This window comes from Heterocephalus glaber, unplaced genomic scaffold (assembly GCF_053883595.1).
Source record: "Heterocephalus glaber isolate CG9 unplaced genomic scaffold, H.glaber_assembly_v1.0 deba00001553, whole genome shotgun sequence".
NCBI lineage: Eukaryota > Metazoa > Chordata > Mammalia > Rodentia > Bathyergidae > Heterocephalus > Heterocephalus glaber.
Genome location: NW_028258344.1, coordinates 21,811,226 through 21,821,524, shown reverse-complemented (window position 1 = coordinate 21,821,524; position 10,299 = coordinate 21,811,226). Strand labels below are relative to the sequence as shown.

The 10,299-nt window shown below is 32.3% G+C and overlaps 1 pseudogene; it reads left to right on the top strand.

The window, feature by feature from the left end:
* Positions 1-268: 268 nt before the first annotated feature.
* LOC147824160 (U4 spliceosomal RNA) lies at positions 269-387 on the top strand (annotated as a pseudogene).
* Positions 388-10,299: the final 9,912 nt, after the last annotated feature.

Genomic DNA, 10,299 nt, shown 5'->3' with positions numbered 1-10,299 from the left:
CAGACTGTCTTATCGTTATCCTCACTTAACCAAGAAATGGTTTTATACTTGCAATCTCTTTTCCCTTTTTATCAGTTTTAAAAATCTGACTCTGGAATGAGCCTTCCTAATTTTCTGTCATTTCTTTCAATCAAGTTTTCTCTTCTGTTTGGATTATTGAAACAGAATACTTTCACTATTTTTTCCTATTCCCTTGTCCTTGAGGCAAATTCTTATCTCTTTTCTGGTTTTCTGAAGGGATTCAAATGTTGTTTAAAAAAGAAAAACTAGCTTTGCGCAGTGGCAGTATCACAGCCAATGAAGTTTATCCGAGGCGCGATCATTGCTATTTAAAAAAGAAAAACTAAAGTCTCAGTTCGATGCCATTGTTGTCATAAAGGCTACTTTTTTCCAGCTTGATTTTGCCCTTTGCAGTAAAGTAAATCATTGAGCCTACACAAACCAACTTGTTTTGATGATGCAATCATAGTTATTTGGAATTGCTTGTATTGAATCATACAATTCTCCTTTTTAAAAATATAAAATCAATTACTGTATTTTTACATTCTTAGGGAGCTAGAAGTGACAGAATTCATATTTCTATGTCCATTGACATACACCTGGAAGGCTCTCGAAGTTTCTGATTAATGTAATTAAATAAAAGACTTTTCAGGTCACTTCAAACCCACTCTTAACATGGCAAATTGTTACTACTTCTGATGAAAGTACATCTGAAATGTTTGTGCCCAAATTTTCAATTCTTACAAACACTCATTGATTATTGTGTCTTTTTTAACTATTTAAAACTTAAAGAAAGATATGCAAAATAGAAAACATTTTGGTTTTCATTAATATTATAAGTATATTACTCATATAAAAGTTAAAGGCCTGAGATGTTTAAGAATTTTTTAGTAGCATGATATGCTTTATCAAGCCATGTGTGCTTGTCCTGCTTCTTTCATCACACACACACACACACACACACACACACACACACACAAGCACACACACTGATCACTGAGCTTCTCATTTGGAAATTGTGGGACCAGGATAAGTTGTAACTCCACACAAACGATGGAAGCACATGAAATACTAAGGAAAGTTCAAATACATAGTTTAATTGATTTTATGTAAAAGAATATGACATAACTACTGTAATTAGCATAATGTTTTTAGGTTAGGGAAAGGGACAGAAAAGTGGTTAGAGTATGATGAAATGTCAAGACTAGTACTCTAGAAGTGGAAATGAGGTTAAGAAAGCTGTGGACTCTCCATTCCCTCCATCTAAGATGGTGGGAAGAAGCCCGCGCTGTTTTCTTTTTTTCCCATGATGATGGAGGAGTGGGAGAAAAGAAGGAAAGTCAAAGAAGAGTGAGACAAGGGTGAGAGAATATATATTCCCATTTCTTCGTTTACCTGACAGGGGGAAGCAATTCTCATGTGCTATCTACATTCTCTATAAATAGGTTATTATATACTGAGACCAGCCAGAACCAAGATTGTCAACACCAGTATTCTGAAGTTCTATTCCTCAAAAGGGACTTCTATGTTGGGTATGCTAAAGTGAATCTTTTTGATAATTTTTTATGAAGTCTGCAAATTTATTTCCAAAGTAAACATGAACTCTAACAATCTCTTCTGAAAGTCTGGCATCATAGTGAAAATAACAAATATTTTTAAAAATTATGATATTCAATCCAATGAAGTATATAATATTTAACTCCTCATATGTGATGATTTTGCACAATATTCTATATAGGATGAAAAATGATACTGGAATAAAACAATGAAGAAGATCTGAACACAAAAAGTTTTCAAATATCAAGAAGTGATTAATTATATTTAGTATACTCTTGGAATTTAGTTTATTTCCTTGTAATTGTTATTATTTCCTTGTAATTGTTATTACTGCCCATTCTTTTTTTTTTTGTCAATTTCATCAGTACATTTTAGGTATACAATATGATGACATTCATCATTGGGAATTTGTAACTTTACCTGATATATCTTCTTGGTTCTTATTTTTTCCCCATTCTCCTGTCTTCCCATCTACCCCTCCAACCGTCCCCATTCACAAAGACTTTGTTTTCACTTTTTCCTTTTCTCATATTTATTCCTTTCCCTTCTTTCCTTTCCCCTACCCCTCCCACTTCCCCTTCCCTTTGGACCTTTTCTTCCTATTTCACATTATCTATTGTACATTTTGATCCTTATTTAAACTTTCAGTTTCTCACACTAGAGAAACTATTTGGTATTTACATGTGTGTCATATTTATTTCACTTAAGAGTATGGCCTCAATGTCTATCAATTTAGCTATAAATGTCTCTAGTTTCTCATTCTTTATGGCTGAGTAGTACTCCATTTCATTTAAAAAAAAAAAAAAAAAAGCACATCTTCTTGATCCAGTCTCCAGTTAATGGGCAATTGGGTTGTTTCCAAGTTTTAGTTATTACAAACTGTGCTGCTATAAACATGTGTGTGCATATATTACTGTGGTATGATTCTTTTAATTGTTTTGGGAAGACACCCAGCAGGGTAATAACTGGGTCAAATAGGACTTTTAATCCTAGTTTTTTGAGGACTCTCCATACTGATTTCCACAGTGGTTGCACCAGTCCACACTCCCACCAACAATGAAGAAGGGTTCCTTTTCCCCACAACCCTGCCAGCATTTTTTATTGGTTGATTTCTTGTTAGCAGCCATTCTTTTTTTTTTTTTTTTTTTGTACCAGAGATCGAACTCTGGACCTTGCTCTTGTGAGGCAGGCACTGGAACCACTGAGCTAAATCCCTGGCCCCAGCAGCCATTCTTTCTGGAGTGAGATGGAATCTCAGTGTTGTTTTCATTTGCATCTCTACGGTTATTCACAGTTCTTTTTCCTACTCTCTTTTATCACTTAAATTTTAATATTTTTCTTATATCATGAACAATGGCTAAACTATTATTGCTGAATATAAATTAATGTAGGGTTTTTAAAACATCGTTTAAGTAAGCAGTACAATATTTTTAACTATAAGCACAATGTTGTATAGCAGATCTCCAAGATTTTTCTTTTTGCATAACTGAAGCTCTATACCCATTGAACAACTGCCCCTTTTCTCCCTCCCACAAGCCCCTGACTATTACCATTCTATATTCTGCTTCAATGAATTTAATGACTTTAATATTTCATATGGAATCATTCAGAATCTGACACTCCAGCTTTAACTCATGAAGCATAATATTCTCAAGATACATCCATGTTGTAACATATGGCAGGATTTCCTTCTTCTTTAAGGTTGAATATTATTCCATTGTGTGTATATATCACATTCTTTTTAGCCATTCTGTCAGTGGACATTTAAGTTGTTTCTACCACTTCTCTATTTTAATGCTACAATGCTACATGAACATGAGTGCTACTTTAATGCTACAATGAACATGAATTTCCAGAGATTTCTTCATGATCCTAGTTTCAATCCTTTTGGGTAAATACCTAGAAGAGAATGTTTTGATCATAAGATAGTTCTAATTTTAGTTGTTCGAGTAACAATATTTTATACTGCTTTCTGTAGTGGTTATAACATTTCACAAACTACCCTTTAGTACCTAAAGACTTCAGTTGCTCCACATCCTTCACAACACTTAGGTTATTATATGTTTTGTTTCAATAATAGTTTGTCCTAACAGATGTGAGGTGACAATTTGTGTTGTATTTATAAAATATCTTAATGATTAATGATATTCAGTATCAATTCATATAATCATTGGCCATTTGTACATCTGCTTTCAGTATTATCTACTCAAATCTTTTGTCCAGTTTTTAATCAGATGATTATTTTTTGCTGTGAGTTCTAGGAGTTCATTATGTATTTTGATAGGAACTCTTTATCAGCTGTTTGATTTGCAAATATTTTTGCATCACATCATCATCACCTCAGTCTGTTGTTGCAATACTATCCAGAAGATCTTTATTTCATATTGTCTTGTTTATTTCATTGTTCATGTGTTTGGTCTGATATCCAATAAATCATTGCCAAGCCCAAGGTCATAAAGACTTTCCTCTATTTTCTTCTAGGCCATTTAGAATTTCAGGTCTTTCTGTCATCTCTAATTTCTTAAATATTTTATAGGAATGCAAATATTTCACCTTCTTGTTATGTATAGTATATGTAATTATGGGATATTATACATGTTGAATTTGTTTTGTTAGTTTTTTACTGCTATACTCTTCAGGAATATTAGCCTTTACTTTTCTTTTCTTGTGTCTTTGTCTGGGTTTTTTTTAATAGAGTTAATACTGCCTTCATAAAATTAGATTAGAAATTTTCACAATTTTTCAAATTTTTAGAAGAATTTCAAAGGATTAGCACTAGTTCTTGACATAACTAGTAGAATTTATTAGTAAAGCAACAGGCCTTAGGCTTCACTTTGTTGAAATGTGTGTTAGTTGTTTTCTTGTTTCAGGAACACAATAACTGATACCCACAACTTAAAGGAGGAGCAGATTATTTTGACTCACAGTTTCAGAAGTTTTAGTCTGTGATTAGCAAGTTTAAGTGCAGAAATGACATAGTGGAAAGGCCCACCACAGAGAAAAGGCTGTTCTTGTCTGGCAGCCAGGGAGCAGAGAGGCAAGGAAGGAGCTGGGGAGAGAGCTGTACCCTCCTAGGTCATGGTCTTAGTGACCTACTTCCTTTCACCAAGCCCCTCCATTTCTTAAAAGAAGATTTAGCTGTAAACTCATCAGTGGATCCAATCAACTTCCAAAAGCCCCACCTTTGAACACATGAGACTTTCAGGGCACATCCTATGTCTAAATCTAACAGGAGGTATTTGGGTTCTCATTCAATGTCAAGATCAAAATCTATTCAAAGTTTGTATTTTCTCATGATTTAGTCCATTCAAAGTTTGTATTTTCTTATGATTTAGTCTTGGTAGCTTGTATATTTCTAGGGACTTATGCCTTTCTTTCTTTCTTTCTTTCTTTCTTTCTTTCTTTCTTTCCTTCCTTCCTTCCTTCTTTCTTTCATTTTGTGGTACTGGGGGTCAAACCCAAGGCTTTGAACATGCTAGGGATATTCCAGTGAGATGTAACTCAAGTGCTAGAATTTATCCATTTTCATAGGTTAATTCATTGGAATTTAATTGTTCATACTGAAGTTGACTCTCAATTCTGTTTTTTTGTAGCACCAGATGAAGTCTCCTCCTTTTCAAATTTATAACAAGAATTCTCTCCATTCTTTCTCTCTCTCTGTAGTCTAGCTAAAGTTGCATTAATTTAGGTATCTTTTCAAAAAACAAGTATTAGTTTTTTTCCATTTATTCTATTTTTTGCTATAGTATCTTTTGTATATTTCTGCTCTGTTCTTTGCTATTTCCTCTAATATAGTAGCCTTGAGTTTAGCTTTTTTACTTTTTTCTCTCTCTAGTTTCTTAAAGTATAGAGTCACATTAACTAAGATATTTTTCCTCATTCAGATATTTATCACTATAAACTGATAGACTATTTTGTACATATCTTTTAGGTATATGCAATCTGTAATGTGCAGAACCTCTCCTATTAATCTTTATCTGGACTTTTTCCATCTATTTTTTAAAAGTTGATTATTGGTATATTATCATTGAGTTACTTTCTATTTTTTATTTTAGTTCTATTAATGTTTGCCTCATGTGTTTGGGGACATATTATTTATCATTTTTATATCTTCGAGTGAATTCAGCCTTTCATTATTATGTAATATCCTTATTTCTTTCCTATAATTTTGATTTAATGTTTATTTTATCTCCCATAAATACTCCTACCCCAGTTTACATTTTGCTACGATTTACATTGAATAAGCTTCATTTTTTACTTTTATCCTATTTATGTCTCTAAATTCAGACTTAATTTTCTTTTATACAACAGATAGTTGGACTTTGTTTTTTTTAAAAAAATATATTTAGTCATTCTGTGTTTTTCATTGGGAATTCTAATCCATTTATATTTAAAATAATTACTGATACAGAAGGACTGCTGCCAATGTGGTCATTTTTCTGCCTTCTCTGTAGTATTTTCACCACTCTTCCTCTTATTTTTTTATTATATTTTATTGATTATTTCAAATGATATCCATACTTACTTCCTTTCTGTATATCTTCATGTGTAAGTGTCCAGACATTGAAATGTTTTATCGCCAAAATTTATTTTTAGTCTCTTAATATTTTCTATTTCTCTGATGAAATTCTCATTTTTCTCATGCATTATTGTCCTTAGCTTGCTAAACTTCTTTGTTTCATCCATTTTCCTCTTTTCATGTTCCTTTTATCATTGCTTCATTACTTTGTTATAATTTTCAAGTATAACTGTTCCTTTCTTTATAGTTTGGCTGAAATGAGGACTATCAATCATCTCAGCTCAGAGATTCTGGAGGACTTTCAAATATTTTCTATGGATGTTTCCTCTCTGGAGTTGCATATGTTGATTCTATGTTACAGAAACTTATCTGTTTTATATTTTCAGCATCAAATAATATCTTGTTTCCATCAGTTCCTATTTATTGTACTATGGTACCATGCATACTCTGAAGCAATACCACTCTGGCAAGCGCCTTTTGCTCTCAGCCATCTTCCAGGCCTCTAATGAATACTGGTTCTCATCAGTTCTCTGCAATAGATGAGACAGAAACCAATCCCTTGCGCACACTCTTGAAAAGCCAAAATGTTTGATCAGTGCTCCAATCATCTCTTTCTTGTTGAGACAGAAGCTGCCAACCAATATTGGCCTCTTTTTGCTGTGTCATATATTTTCTGTAGCATCAGCATACTGTTTAGTTCTTTTGCTCTCAGCATTTTCCAGACACCTAGGTATGTCATGTCCTATTAGCACTTCTAGACAAGCAAGAGAATCCAATTGTTACCAAAAGGTTAGAACATTGGTTCTATGATCTGATCTTTTTGTTCCCTCTCTAGGGAGAAGTTCTGAGCTGAAAGATTATTTGTGATTATGTGATATTGTGTTAGTGTGAGAGATTATAGAGGACAGTGGTACAAGTTTTGCTATTGACATTAACACCACTGGTTTCATGCTTACCTAAGAAGCTCATGTGAGTTTCTTAATTGGTTTATGGTTTCCTTCCAAAACAAATGTGTTCATGTATTGAGAAACTGCTGTTTGTGTAATAGAAAGGAGGATATGGGGCTTCCTATTCCACCAGTGGACTCTCCTTTTAATTATCTTAGTATTATAAAACCATACTCTCTTTTGTAAATCTTACAAAGTTTAAAGTAACTTGAAAGTAAATCCTTCTCTTTTATCTTTACTTTTTTTTTTTTTTTGGTACCGGGGATTGAACTTGGGACCTTAAACTTGCAAGGCAGGTGGCAGAACCACTGGGCTAAATCCCTGGCCCTATCTTTAATTTTTATACAGGTTGTATTCTTTGCATATGTCAAGAAATGTGTCTTCTCATTTACAACATGAAAGTATTGTGTGTGTAAATGTATGTAAATATGATTTTAAATATCACAGTACAAATGTAACATTTGGCAATCAAACACTAGTTGTATACTATTAAAAGCTTTATTACTATCAATATAAATTTATTATTTCTGAATTATTTTGTTTATAATAATTAAATATGTTAAGTATAAACTTCATATTTTCACAAAGTATTTTTTTTTTAAATTTGAAACTCTATCATGTAAGTTTAAGTAGAGTTTTAGCTATAATTCTGTCTAAACAAGGGAAGATTAAAGGACACTATTAAATGTAAAAAACATCCTAGGAATAAAACACCTGCTTTTCCAATTATGTGAACCATTAACCATAAAACCACTGAGGCCTTAAAGCAATAAAAATTGGGAGGGAAAATTATGAAAAAGTATTGAAAAACTACAAATATTTCCAAGTTGAATATAAATTTAAAATACTGCAGAGAAAACTGGCACAAGCTGCTGAGTGAAAATCAAGGAGAAATTCTTGTTTCTCTGGTCTGCCACATTATCTTAAGATTTATGTGGGCTGAGTTGCTGTTCCTTAGGAAGACAATAGAAAGGGATTATTTCCTTATGATTTCTTACCGGAAAACTCTAGGAGGTGATGTGTTAATCCTATAATATCTAACGACAGAAGTATAGCTTCATAATTTTTTGCTATTGCTTTATTTTCACTAAGAATACAGCTAAAATGATAGAGCAGAATATGCTAAAAATAGATGATATAGGTCTTCGATGAGCTTGTGTGGATTTACTGTCCCTGGTACTCATCTATATCCATTTAATAGGATCGTTATTGAAGCGAGTAAAATTTTTACATATTTTGCCTACAGAATGCAATCACAGATTATTTTAATCATGAGGAAAGAAGTTTGGTAATAAGTAATCAGAGTTGAAATGTGTGACAACAAAAGCTGACCTGAATAATCTTCACCAGGACAAAGCAAAGGCAGCAAGAAAAGTTACTTTAGTTGATAATTCAGATGAAGCCAGATTCTGTGGCGCATGCCCTTAATGCCCGCACTCTGCAGGATGCGGGAGGAAGATAGCAAGGCTGGCTCTAGCTGGAGTAACTTGGTGAAACCCTGTCTCAAAATAAAAAATAAAAAGGACTTAGTATGTAACTCAGTGGAAGGACCATGGGTTCAATCCCCAGTACTGAAAAAATAATTTCACACGAGAAGGAAAAAGAAACCAATACTGTTTTCATTCCTTAAACGGAGACTGATCTGAAGTCATTTTATAATCAAAACAAAATATAAAAATCTTGCTGCAGGTAGACAAAAATAATGTGACATTATGTCTCTCAATTATCTAGATAATTTAGATAATTTTAATCCAAACAGTCGAGCTTATGGCTTTAGATTTCCATTTCCACTATTTTTGTGTTAGAAATATTTTATGCACTACATGTAGTACTAGGAGAGAAGCTAGATACAGAGCCACCTATGCTGAATCAAGAGCACACAATGAGAATAGGGAAGGCAGCGATCAGTGAAGAATTTCACACACATTGATATAAAAATTTCCATGAATATCTATTTTAATTTTCATACATTATGGTGTAACTGAAGGTAAATGTTAGCAACCATTTTTTCAAGTTTCTCTATCAACATTTCTCAGGATTAAATGAGTATATTTACGTTTAAGTTTTGTATACATTCTGGAAAAATATTTAATATTTTCATCACACATAAATGAGTGCATATTTATTTTCCAGTATATTACAATAGAATAAGAGCCCTAGAACATTGAAAGATGAAAATATTCATAATAAAAACAAGCATGATTCTTAACAATATTTCCGTAAATGAGCTATGGAAAGTATAAAGATATTTTAAATTATATATTAAATCATAATTTAGTGGTTAAAATATTTTGCCTGTACTAATTTAGATTTAATTTACTATAACTGAGGCTATATATATATGTAAGTATGAGATAAACCTCAGTTGAAAAATTTATAGATATTTCAAGTGCAAACTGAAAACTTACAAATATGAAGCTAACACAGTGGAAGGAATAGTTCTGAGAATAAAATAAAATAAAAATTAAAAATAAGTATATGTATTATCTAATGACAGCAGAGATGAGATATTTGCAGTAATATAAACTGGAACATTTGTATAAAGCCTTTGAAATTCACAAGCAAGACAGAGAATTTTAAAGGAATTATGGTATTTCAAAAGCAGAGAAAAGCAGTGAAATATTACCTACTCTATGCCTGCATCTCCAGAAATAAATGCTGTTATAGAAAAACAGAAAAGAATGTTGACTGTCTTAATTTAAATTTATATCCTTGTTTTGTTGATGGCTATAATTTTTTTCAATAAGCCTACTATATTTTAAAGTTTTGCTTCAGTTGTGTTTTATATTTTTTCACTCATGTAAGTGTGCATATTTATGGAGTAAAGTATAATATTTTGATACATGTAGACAATGTATAATTATAAAGCCATGGTGTTTACCAAGTCTATTACCTCAAATATTTCTTATTTCTTTGTAATGAAAAGATTCAAAGTCTTCCTTTCTAGCTGTATGGACATATACAATAAATTATTATTAACTGTAATCATGCTACTGAGCTTATTTCTCCTAGTGAACTGTAAGTTTGTACCTGCTAACCAACCTTTTCTCATGTCCCTAGCTTCTACTTCTATGAGAGCCACTCATTTAGCTTCCATGTATGAGTAAGAACCTGTAGAATTTGTGGCCTTGTATCTGACTTATTTCACTAACCACACTGCCTTCCATTGACATCCATATTGCTGCAAATGCCAGATCTCATTCTTTTCATTGCTGAATATTCCACATAGCATGCATACTACATTTTCTTTATCAATGTATCTGATGACAGCATTTT